Source organism: Eubalaena glacialis, chromosome 1 (assembly GCF_028564815.1).
Source record: "Eubalaena glacialis isolate mEubGla1 chromosome 1, mEubGla1.1.hap2.+ XY, whole genome shotgun sequence".
NCBI lineage: Eukaryota > Metazoa > Chordata > Mammalia > Artiodactyla > Balaenidae > Eubalaena > Eubalaena glacialis.
In genome coordinates this window covers 43,362,201-43,375,672 of record NC_083716.1, presented here as the reverse complement: position 1 = coordinate 43,375,672, position 13,472 = coordinate 43,362,201, and positions in this window count along the sequence as shown.

Genomic DNA, 13,472 nt, shown 5'->3' with positions numbered 1-13,472 from the left:
GTGAGAGACCCATAGATCATAATGGTAAATATTGTAAGGGTGGGGACACAATTACCAAAGCTGAGGAAATAAGTTACATTGCACCATACTTTTTTTTCCTGTGTTATAAACAAGTATTTATTTTTCTTTTAAGCAAGTTCTAGCACAAGTTATTGGTGTTAAAAATTTTCTTCATAATAGAATAAAATCTTATCTCAAGTTGTTTTTCCCCTTTGGGAGGGCTAGTAGTATCCAATCAACTTTTAACATACTGAATTACTCTCTCATTTATGCAAAAATGGAAATGTATTTTAATGGGTTATATCCATTTTTTTATTGAATTATAGTTGATTTACAATATTGTGTTAGTTTCAGGTGTACAGCAAAGTGACTCAGTTATACACATATATGTGTTTCTTCAAATTTTTTTCCATTATAAGTTATTACAGCATATTGACTATAGTTCCCTGTGCTATACAGTAAATCCTTGTTGTTTATCTATTTTATGTATAATGGTGTGTATCTGTTAATCCTATTTATCCCTTTCACCCTACTTTCTCCTTTGGAAACTGTAAGTTTGTTTTTTATGTCTGTGAGTCTGTTTCTGTTTTTTAAATAAGTTCATTTGCATCATTTTTTTAGATTTCACATATGTGATATCATATGATATTTGTCTTTTTCTGTCTGACTTACTGCACTCAGTATAATCTCTATGTCCATCCATCCAATTCTTTTTTACTTTTGTATTTTGCTTTAAGTGATTTTACATTATAAGCTCTTAGGTTTATTTCCATATCATAATATCTAAATGAGTACTAAAATCTGAAAGAAAATTAAGTGGTGAGACTAAATTCATAGAGGATAGAAGATTCAGTGAGATTTAAGCAGCCAAAATTTTAGAAATATAATGAATAGGTTTACATTGTTCTAAGGTTGAAATCTGATGTTCTTTCATCCAATGTCTCATTCCTTCACATACTCATTGATTCAAAAATATTTGAGCCCTTATTTTGAGCCAAGCACTCTACTAGTTGCTAAGGATGCAAAAATTGATCAGACCTTGTGAATCTGACCTCAGGGACCTTGCAATTTAGTAAGGAAGACTGATTTTAATCAAATAATAATCTAACTATTTAATTACACATTAATAATTTCTTTATAATAGTATAAGAAAACATGCTACAAGGAGGATTGAAATTCTCTATGGGATCGATGAGCTGAGATCAGGTGGGCTAGTACTGTAGTTAACTAAGCAAAGGGAGTGGGAACAAAGTTGCTGAAATATTCTAATTTAAGGAAAAGATTTATGAAAATATTCTGATGTGTGAAGAATCATCATCACAATGTTGGGAGTGTAGAGATTGACAAGAAAAGGTTCAAAGTACCTGGAGAAGTAACCAGGTGCTGATTCTTATAGAAACTTTAGATTCTGATAAGAATTATATTCTTTATCTTAAGAAAAATTAGGATGACATAACCAAATTTGCATTTTCAAAGATTTATTTTAGGCCCTATGTGCTGACCCATTTGGAGGGGCCAATAGAGGATGAATATTTGTCCATTATGGTGCAGTTTCTGGACCATGTGGAAGGCCACATCCAGATGGAAAATCAAGACAGAGGCTACAAGATTGGATTTGTGAGATACAGTTAGGAAGTAAAATCAAAGGGACCTAGTGATTAATTATATAAAGAAGAAATCAAATGTGATTCCTGCCTTTTCATTTTGGGGAAAATAAACCCATCCTGACTCTATATATTAAGTTAAAGAACACTTGGAGATGATTCAGTTCTTGGAAGGGGATGAATTATATGTTTAATTTAGGACACACTGAGTTTGAAGACATTTTAACAAGTGCAAAGAGATGTTTAATAGCAGTTGGTTATATTGGTCCTTAGTTTAAAAGTCTGGGCTAAGTCCATATACTGAAAAGATATCCATGGAAATATTACCATTGTGGATAATTTTTTCTATGGAGAGAGTCTGGAGAGGAAGGACAAAGAAGTTTTTCACTGTTTCTTGAGCTATGTCAACATTTAACTGCTGATAGAGGTAAATGAGTCTTTAAAGAACCAGAAACTTGAGAGGAATTAAAAAAAGACATGATTTAGCAGAATCGAAGGAAAGTGTTTCAGAAAGGAGTAAGTGATTGGCTCTGACAAACATTGAATGAAGCACAAGATGACAATATTTAAAAACACCATTGAATTTAAAAACACAGAGGCCATTGATGACATTGGCAAGAAGCGTTTCCATTGGGTCTAATAAGTTACCAACTACATTGGAGCTGAAGAAATGAAATCACTAATTACCAAGAAATCTTTTAATATTTGGATCTATAGAGAAAAGATATACTTGGATGGCTAAATTACATTTGACAGATACTTGAATGGCTAAATTACATTTGACAACAGTACCTTTCAAAACAACTCTTATCATAAAAAAGGACTTCTATAATTTAAAAATTCAGTTATAGCCACATTCCCTAATTTTGAACATTTTTGGGAAAAAATATATTGTAATATTGTATTCCCAAAATATGTGTGACTGAGTTATTATATGACTGTATATAATTTTTGACCTCACAGCTTTTTCAACCATAAGCACAACTTATAACTATAAATAATAATGCAAGGAATAAAATAGTTAACAGATATCAAGCTATTTTTTAGATAAAAGAGGAACTGATACAATACAAAGTAACTTTCATAAAAATCAAGGTGTCCAAGGAAGATGGGGGTTTTTCAAATCTAGTTTCAGAAATATACTTTGTGCCAAGGGAGAAATAGTTTTGAAGAGGCAATTTGTAATTGGCTTTTCCTGTTGTCAGTAATGGGCCAAAATATTCAGTGTTGTTTGGAAGTTCTAGAAGTGTCCAACGTTGATTTCTCACCTTAGTTTTGAGTGCCACATCTGTTTTAGTGTGTTTTTCATACACAATGGTTAAGACTCTAATCATACCACTTCTTTGAGTTAATCTCTAATATGATTCTCCATTCTACACTAGTATCATTTTCTTGATCTCTATCATTCTTCATTTTATTTCAGATTATGTTCTTTCCTCCCTTCCCATCCTCCCTCCTTGAGGTCATGATCTGTCTTTACTAATATAGCTCTAATTCTTCCTTATTACTTTCTAAGTATTATGTTTGTTTTGTTTTAATTGAAAAATTGAAAGAAAAGGAAGAATAATTAATTCTTAAGCTTTAAGGAGTTTTTCAGTTTTAAACCATGCATTATTTAAACTATTTAGCATTTTAAGATAAACTTGAAGTCTCTCTATATAAATCTCTATAATGATTTAGAGTACCAAAATCATTACAATTAGAAGAGATATTAGTTTTCTATATATCAAGAAAAATAATTCATAGCTCTACTTATTAACTAATCTGCACGTTTAAGTATATTTACATTTAGAAATTTCTTCCATATTTGAAATTCATAATTTCTCAAGCAGTTTTGTTCTAAGATTATATACTATCTCAAGTTGAGAAATAGAAGCATTGATTATCTATACAATATCTCTTCAGGTCTGAGATCTTATTTTCACATTTCCTAACAATGTCTTCTCTACTTTTCATACTCCTAATAAATTGAAAAATGTTTTCATTAAGCCTGCTCTTGCATCTTTTTCTATATCCTAAATTAGTCATATGGTAGTTCCCTAAAATATACGTGTACACGTGTGTGTGTGGCAAGAAAATCTATTGAGATATTTGATTGTGTTGTCTTCTGTTGTATTCCCTCCTTCCCCTAATTTGCTCTTTCAAAAATTGTGTAGGCGTTTTGCATGTTGTTGATTCAAGGGAAGAATATCCTTTAGTGTTGAAGGTATTCACCTTCCATTCCTTGCTTTTGTTTCCTTTGAAGGCTGAGTATTTTGTATGGATTTTGCTCTAGAAGAGAGAACTAAGTAAGCTCTTTGAGGAACAGCCTAAAAGAAAGGAAGATCCCTGAAGCCTAGAGAGGAGACGCAGGTCTGATACTTTGAGATGGATGGTGATATAAGCTTCACTCTTTTGCTGAGTTCCAAAGAGTTAAAGGCATCTAGGGCCAGTGTCATCAGGTGGCTACAGAATATCTAGGGAGCTTATAACCTAGGCACTGGTTTTCCAGGCTTGGCAAAGATACCCATGCCTTTATATGGCAAAGAAACAAGTCACTAGACCTCAAGGGGCCGTCTGCAACTTGAACAGGGGGCAACTCAGTGGGAACCACTGAGAACCCACCTTTAGGAACCTCACTGAATGTATTGGACACCTCAATATTGATAGAGTGAATTTTTCATCAGCCAAGTGAAATGGAGGACAGGGAGTCACATTTAATTACAGTTAATTTTTGAAAAGTTAAGTGTTAGCTACTATACTTATAATATTTTAAAGAAAGTAATAGATGGATTGACAACATAATATTGATTAGATAATTATGAGTCCTCTTCCTCTCATTTGCCATGCATCAGCAAGATTACCCTCCTTCTGTTCTGATTTTCACTAAGATTGTTTCTGCATTAAGCCTGTGTACTTACTGTCCCCTCAACCTTAATGGGTTAATTGGAGGCCTAAATGCCTGTCTCCACTGGCTTACTAGTTATTAGGGATATTATGCTATAAGTCAGATATCAGATGGCATTTTACAGTGACAGGTTTGGGATAGTTACTCTGTCATACTGCATTACTGCAGCTAGCAGGACTGACTCAATAATTAAATCATGGCATCTCATAAAGATCAAGATAGATCTTCCTTGAAGCTATAGTGAGAGAACAGAGAAATACAGAGGATTGCACAAACATCCAGATGACCTATAACTGTATCAGGTCATTAACATACAGTCGAAGGGAAGAGAGAACCAGTATATTCTTGTGACTCTCCACAGGAAACTATCCAGTTGATCTGAAGGTCCTGCCCACAAATTCTACCTCATGGTAGTTCTAATACTAAGCCTATTACTGACTTGAGCCCATAGAGTTACATATCAAAAGACTGTGAACATTGTTTCTAAGAGATTTATCTATAGCACAATTCAGAATATATCAGCAGAATATCCATGCTTAAATTATCTGATTCCTCAAGTAGAATATTGACCTAAGTATTCCAAATTTAGAAACTTAGTCTTTAAGAAATTTACAGTTATTTAAAATCAGCAGACTTTTAGACTTTCAAATCTATGGCAAATATTCCTTCAGGTAATACAGTGTTTTGCTAATATTAAGAAATTTTGGAAAGTAGTTATAACTTTAAATATCACCATTTTTGAAAATGGGGAATGCTTACTTTAGAATCAGTAAAAGTATTCTAAAATGTCTTTTAAAGTTTTAAAAAAAAAATAATGAAGCACAGTCTAATCTCATAGATACAATCCGGGTTCATGTATGACATATAGTTTTATCTCTTTAGTCCCATGCCATTTACTTTTTGAAGAAAGAAGCCCAGTTGTCTTTTAGAACATCCCATATTTTAAATTTGTGTAATTGCTTTCTTGTAGGATTTTTCAACTTGTTCCTTCAGAACAAGGGCCAGTAAACTATGACCTGTGTGTCAAATCCATCCTGTGACTCAATTTTATATGGCATTCTAGCTAAGAATGGGCTTTAATAAAGGTTACTGTTAAAACTGAATGAAGAAACAAACAAATAAGAAAAAGAATATGCAATAGAGGTAATATGTGGCCCAAAAGCCTAGAATAGTTACTATGTACCCTTTAGGCAAGAATGTTGCTGACCAATCCCTGCTTATATAATTATGTAAAACATTATGACAAGATTAGTTTATTAGTTAGATGGGCACTGTACATTATATTACCTCAGAAACCAAAGTTGTCCCACTATGAAATATGCTATTTCTGAGAATTTGGTTAATTTATCTTCTTTGAATTAAGAAGTCTTTTGATGGTTGATTTGGATGGCTTAAAATAATATCTAGGGAAATTTAAGTTAACTATATTTTCCCCAATAAATTCCCTATGGTAAAAATAGAGATTCTTAATCTTTCTCTGTTTTTTCTTTTCAAAAATCCTTTGCAGAATCTTTTACTGGAAAGTGTTAGAATTTGATTTCATTGAGGTGTATGAACAGTTTTAAGACATTAGACATGTCACTTAAAGTCTATAAATTCAGTAGGTAAAGCATTGAGTTAAAATAGGTGTTGCTAAATAAGCAATTCTGGATGAGGAGAATTACAAAATACAAAAAGAGCAAAGAAGTTCCACTGTAGTTGCCATTTTTTTTTTTTTTTTCCTCTGTGACTAGTCAAGCTAGATTTTAAAGTTGTGGTAAAAATCTTAGTCTTTGTTTCTGATTGAATTGGAATCTGTTTCCTTGTTGAGTTATCACGTATGACACAGCTTTAGAAATGATGTTATGATATTTAGCAGGAAAGATGATTAAATCAGCATTAATGACACAGGGTGTTTAATAAGGAATGAAATAAGTAAAGAATTGAAGATAAAGAAAAAAAGAAAAGAGAAAAAATTTGGGAGTCAGAGTAGAGAATTAAAATGCAGTTGGAGTAGCTGGGCAACTGGGAAAGAATAAATCCGTGAACTAATTAGAGATAAGGCCCTCCGGGAATGGTTTGACTCTAGGAATCAATCAATAAGAGATGCATATCCAAGTATATACTAAATGGATCTCAGAATGAATTCCTTAATAAACACAAATTTAAGGATCCCAAAGTTACTAGAATTTTTATCTTCTGTTGAAATAATTCAAATTTATCTTACTCTGAATTAAAATAATTGACTTATTTTGAAAATGTGATAATCTACTATGGGAGAGAATTTCTCTAAAAACATGATTCCCTTGAATCAGAGAGTGGTAGTCATATAGTAATGGGCAATTTGGGATAGTGTGGGATAGAAATACAGTTCTAACAAGAAGCTCCACTCATTATTATTGATGAACCTGAAAAGTGGCTTCCACACTATCTTCTTCATTGACCTGTTATCAGTTCTGAAAATTCCAGTATTTCTATGATTCAAAGGTTGTATAATGTGGAAATACCAATATGTTCATTGTGAGGGTCAACAAATTTAAACTTCACCACCCATCCTGACATAAAAATACTGCCTCATTTTGCTATAAAAGCCTGGATGATGCTTATACTCTAACTTCAAAATTGATGTCCCTAGTATACAGGGATAATGAAAATTAAGACTGACATCATTTAGCTAGCAGAATATTAGAAGGTTATCATGGGCCCCATGGCGCTTCCTAAACTGTGAGATTTGTGCGATATACCAGGTCAAAAATCTCTAAAATCTTCACAAAGATTTTATCCTTTACAAAATTAAGATAATTACTAAACCTCTTTCCCACGGTATTCTATAACAGTAGAGCCTACAGAACTCTAACCATCTACACCATTATATCTTCAGATGTGGGTCATTGAAAGCCTACCCAACCTTAATTTTTGCTTAGTTCATAGAAAAAATATATGAGCTTGAATATAATTTACACAATTACTCTTTTATTTCTAAATGATTAATTTATATTGCAACACATTGAAATACCAGTCATCACATATAATCTATAGAAATTAAATCCAAGAAATGAAATGAGAAAGACAGTATAAGAGGGTCAAACACCAAAGCTTATATAATGGTTACAGCTTACATTTTTTTCCTTCTTAAAAAATATGTACCAAATAAATGATTATTATAAATGTGCTTAGAGTGATAATGGCTGTCCCCCCAAAGAAAATTTTATGTATGCTTATAGGTTGGTGTGAAATACCAGTTGTAATAATAATTGGGCTCATGTAAATTCTATTTTTCACAATCTTAAAATAAGGAAATGAATAAATTTGTAAGAACTCATAGAGATCTTCACTAATTTTAAAGTATTCATAAACTATGAAGAATATTTATACTTTATATTTTCTATATAATTTTTCTAATGTTTTTATTTTATAGAAAAAAGTCAGTCTGTTTTTAAGGGTTCTTTGTGTCTACTGCTTTGTAGATGCCAGAATGCTATTTTTGACATCTGAAGTTAAGGCCCCAAATTCACAGTTTAAAGAAATGTACTTGCTTTTATAGGTTTGCCTTTGAAAAAATGAAATTCGTTGTGCATATTTCCACGTAATTAAAAATAACAAAGGGTCAGGTGAAGCCACATCGGGTAATAAAATATTCTTATGAATAAAGAGAAAACAGGTTTTTTTAAAGCTACATATTTTTATATTTTGAAAAAACCCAACATCAGAGGGTTCTTTGTTTTTTTTTAAACATCTTTATTGGAGTATAACTGCTTTGCAATGGTGTGTTAGTTTCTGCTTTATAACAAAGTGAATCAGCTATACGTATACATATATCCCCATATCTCCTCCCTCTTGTGTCTCTCTCCCATCCTCCCTATCCCACCCCTCTAGGTGGTCACAAAGTACTGAATTCAAATTTCTTTGAAATTTGGTATATTTTTGACATTTATGTTTATAACTTTGCTCCTTTCAAGTGAATGTGAATTTAATAACAGCAAAATTATATAGAAGAGGCCAGTTAGATTTCAGATGGAAGTGTTTGAAAAAATGTTATTTTCAGAATACCTATAAGTAAGCAACATTTTTCAGTTATTGCTATAAGTTCTGATTAATTTTGTTGAATGAGGGATGGTTGATATTTTCATGACATTAAAGTAAAATTTATCTTATTCATTTACAAAATTCAATATATTTTTTATGTAGATTCTCTCATTTTTGTGTTACTGATCTCTCCCTACTTGACCATTCCCAGCTGCTTTCAAGCATGTTCTTATTCCTCACATTTTAAAGGCTCCAGCCTCTCTTCTCTTTTTACCTTCATGGCACAACTCTTCAAATGTGTTTTGTGTATTGCCTATCACCACTTTCTTACCTCTGGTTCATTCTTCAGGAACTCAAATCTGGTGTCAGTGCCATTTTCCCAGTTATGTCTATATTGTCAAATACATGAGACACTCCTCTGACTCCTTACTGGAACTCTCAACAGAATTTGACAGAATTGGTCACACTTTACTTCTTTAAACACTGTCTTATAATGGTTTCCATAACACCAGGTATTCCTGGTTTTCTTTCTCTGTTGCTGATAAAAATTAGTCTTCTACACTACCTTAATTATTACAATTCATCAAGGTTTTTTCCTAGACTCTCTTATCTGTTCCTTTGAATTCTTATTATTCTAGTGTTCTTTTGTTCCCTTTGAGACATAGACATTCATACAAACATATCTAGCTATGTCTTTATCAATTGATTGATCAACTATTTAATTTCCAGTTCTCAAACGTAAATTCCTCCCCATTGTTAAACTTACTCCTTTATGTGGTTACAATATCTTCTGTATGTGCAGTGGAGACCATTTTCCATGATAGTCTTCTGGTTCTTAGACTGTGGACAGATGACCTTTGAAAGTAATTTTGATTTGCCTTAGAAAGTCACAGCAGGAATTCATTGATCCAGGACAAGTTTTTATATGGAGCTTGTATTCCCTAGATTTATACTTTATTTCCAGGAGTGAAAGAGGCATGGAATTCCTCTGCAGAGAGGAATCACTCTATTTTTACATGATTCCTTCATACTTTCCTATGCTAGTAGGCAGAATGTATCAAGACTCTACTTCACAGGAGACAAAGACAAGCAGCCATTCATTGCATCTGCCTTATTGTAGATCATTCAGTTCCAACTCTCATGTAAGGTTGTTAAAAGATAACAGTTTTATTTTCAGCTCTACTGCTAAACAAGTCATGTAATTTTAGGCAAGGCTCCTCAACTATCTGATCTAACACCTGTTGTTTGTCCCTAATAGATATATTGGGAAGGTCAACATACATATTACAGCTACTTTTTTTTAAATGAAATAATGCCTGAGACATGTAAAACATTAGTATCATTGTGATGAAAAAGCACAGGACAGGAAACCGAAAACCCATCTTCTGATCAATCATCTTTTAATTAGGTCTGTGACCCTGTGTATACGAAATTAGTAATTATTTGCAAGGCCAAGATAATCTTCAATTTCAATTTTTAAGTCAGTTTACTTTCTATTGACCCATTAAACTAAAAATATTTGCTTATATATAGTAGTCAGTATGCCTGCCTTTTTTCTTTTTGCAATGACTTTCGATTCTAAGACTGTGAAAAGAACTTTCCCTGGTATAATTATATCTATCTACTCAATGAGTGGAATAATGTATTATATGAATCCAGTTATCATTGTTACATTAAGTTAATGCTCTTGAAGACAAATTGCACCCATTTGTTGATAATAATTTTTTTGTGCAATGAATTAGCACTTTTAGAAAGAGAATGGCCGATATTACTGATTAAACAACATATTCACAAATAATCATCCATGTTGAGCATGCATTCAGTACAGTGTCTTTCCAAATCATGTTCAGTAGCATTTAAAATGCAAAATAAATGAAAATAAATTGAGACTTCAAAGCAAGAAATAGAAACTTACAAAGAGTATTGTGAAGCTTTCTTATTTCACAAATGATTATTGCTAGGAATTGGAGTTTGTTTTTCTTTTAAAATTTTATTCAGGAAGCTTTGAATTGCCATAATAGTTTAGAGCAGGCAACTGGAACCACCTAATGTTCTTTCTTAAATTACCACACACACACACACAAAAATTAAACAATACTGCTATCCCTAGGGGATTTTTTTCCCTTTCTATTTAATATTCAGATCTAAACATTTGTCATTCACTTGACTGGAGATCAATCCAGTGTAACACTAAAAGGATGAAGAGAGTTTTAAATATTGCCAGGAACCTTGAACAACTTGACTAAAATGGTAACAGATTGGAACATAAACATCATGTTTATCGTCTCAAAATTTCTAATTAGTAATGATGGTTTATGTAAATATGTACTATGTGTTACCTAATTTTTAAGATATTTTTTCACAAACAATACTGATTAAAAAAAATTCAGAGGAGGAAGAAAGAAAGAAGCTTATAAAACAGACTAAATGGAAAAGTCATAAAAGGAACTAATGAACTAAATTCATGAGTTTATGACTAATTACAATAAATGCTACCTTTATGATGTTTTAAAAAGACTTTCATAAACCTGAGGGCACAAATTGTAAACAATAGAATAGGCAATGATATTTTATGCAAATACTAGAAGCAATCTGCTTTAGCCATGTAATATCAGAAAATATATATTTAAAACAAATATATGTACACATATTGCCTTCTTTAAATATTGTACATAGGTCCTTGCTCTCATAACATGAAAATAAACAAATGAGAGGGGAAAAAAGGCTTGATAAGCTATATACCAATAGTATAATGGTTAAGAGCATGGGAATTTGAGTAAGAAAATTTAATACTTGCCTTTGTCATTCATTAGTTGTATGACATTATGCAAATCACTTAATCTCCCTGTATCACCTCAATCCAATTATTAAATAAGATCCATAATAGTAAGTACTTGATAAGGTGACCAAGTGTTCCATTATGTCCTACTTAGAAGTTTCCTGGAATGTAGGATGTTCAGGGCTAACACCAGGACAATCTGGGGAAAAGTGAGAAATTTAGTCACTGTAACTGAGGAATAAATAATTTAAAGCACCTTAAAGTCTTCACATATTTTTTTGGCAGAATGAGTAGTTCTTATTACTACAAACAACGATGTAAACATTTGAGTTCTTATATTTTCATTCATTCATCTAGTCATTGATCATTTATTAAAAATATATCATATCCTATATCCAAATGTAACAAATTTTAGATTGTCAAACTTGGATTTCTATTCAATTCTGTTTTCTTATTATCTCCTGCCGAAATCTCTTTGAGATCGTCTACTTGTTTTTCTGGTTCACTATAATGTATCTAGGTGGGGAAGTATTTATACTTATTTTGTCAAAAAGATGAATAATGGAGGATTCTTAGTTGAAGAAAACAGATATATTAACAAGTACATACAGTAAATTGTTTATGCTGTTATGCATATTGCAGAGGAGTAACCTACATGGAAAAAGGGAATTGCCAATTATGTCTGTGTATATTGTCATGAGGGTAAGGAAGTGTTCAGGGAGAAAACAAAAATCCTCATATGTAAATTAAAACTTGAAACATTTGAATGATGTGTAGCCTTTAGCCAGTTGAATTGGATGGAGAAGTCCTTAGGAAGAGGAAACATCTTGAACAAGCTGTGATCTTCCACAAGATTCCAGCTTCTTAGTTATCTCCATTCCAAATCTCTTGAACAGAGAAACAAACAAATGCTATTTTAGAAGCTTAGCTTCCATTACACTTTTATTGCATAGACCTGACCTGAGTATGTGTTTGCAGGGAGGGTTTTGATGTCCAGATGTTTAAATTGAGTTTTCTAGTTACCCAGAATTCATAAGATCAAAGAAGAGGATTTGGTTCCTATTCTCCAAAACCAGCTTTTGTCATCCAAGAGGTGAAAGCAAAGAAAAACGCAGTAGATTCAAGCACAGAATTGACAAAGGGATACAAAATGTAATTAATTTCACTAAAGCTTATGGGCCAGTTCCCATATGGGCCAAGATTGTTGAGTGATTGAATATTAATTATTTGATATTTTTGGTTACCTGAAAACAGTAATAAAAAACCAAAGAGTATTGAGTCTATGCCAAAATACATTCCAAAACACATTTAAATGATATGAGCTTAGAAGTAAGAACATACTACTTTCTCCATGTTCTTTTCACAACTGTGCAAGTAGCTAGCTCCATGTTTAACGTGTTGCTTGCAGGTTCAAATAACGTAACCTCTCATAGTCTTAATTTCTGATCTAAATTGGGAATACCAAAGATGTTTCATGTTATTGTGAGGCTCAGAATAATAACATATGTGAAGTCATTTTCTTGGACTAGATCAATAGTTTTCCACTGAAAACTTTTAAGATTTGCTAGAAGTACCTAAAAGGAATGGAAGGGATAGAATTCAGATTTCTTCCACTCCCTATTATTTTCCACCAGGACAGTTGATTCTTACTTTATTTTTTAAAGAGTTTTTGGCAAGTATTTTAAAAAAGAAAATTTCAGAATCTATGGTCCATATCTCTGTATTAAATACTAATTAATTAATTAATTGTTGAATTAGCATGGCTATAACTTCTCTTCTCCAAAGAAACATAATAAATCTAAAATGATGCAAATGACTGTTAGACAAATTTACTAAGAAGCACCATATGCTCTGAAAAATATATCCAGTTTGCTCTGCTGGAAATCAGTTAGAATTGGATTTCAGGGGAGTTGTACCATATTGTATGGAACCTTTTTCCCAATTCAGAAAATAATATAAACAACTGTGAACTTTACTATGGGTTTTTTTCCTTAAACACACACACACACACACACACACACACTCTTTAAAGAAATATAGCTGTAAAACAAAATGTCTCAACATTCCTTCTGGCCAATTTTTATAAACATTAAAGTTCTGTAAACAGTAGATTTACGTTATCAATTATTGAGTAGCTCATTATTGAATTGAAAACATGTTTTTCACAATATCTATTTAGTTCTTAGACTTCTTACAA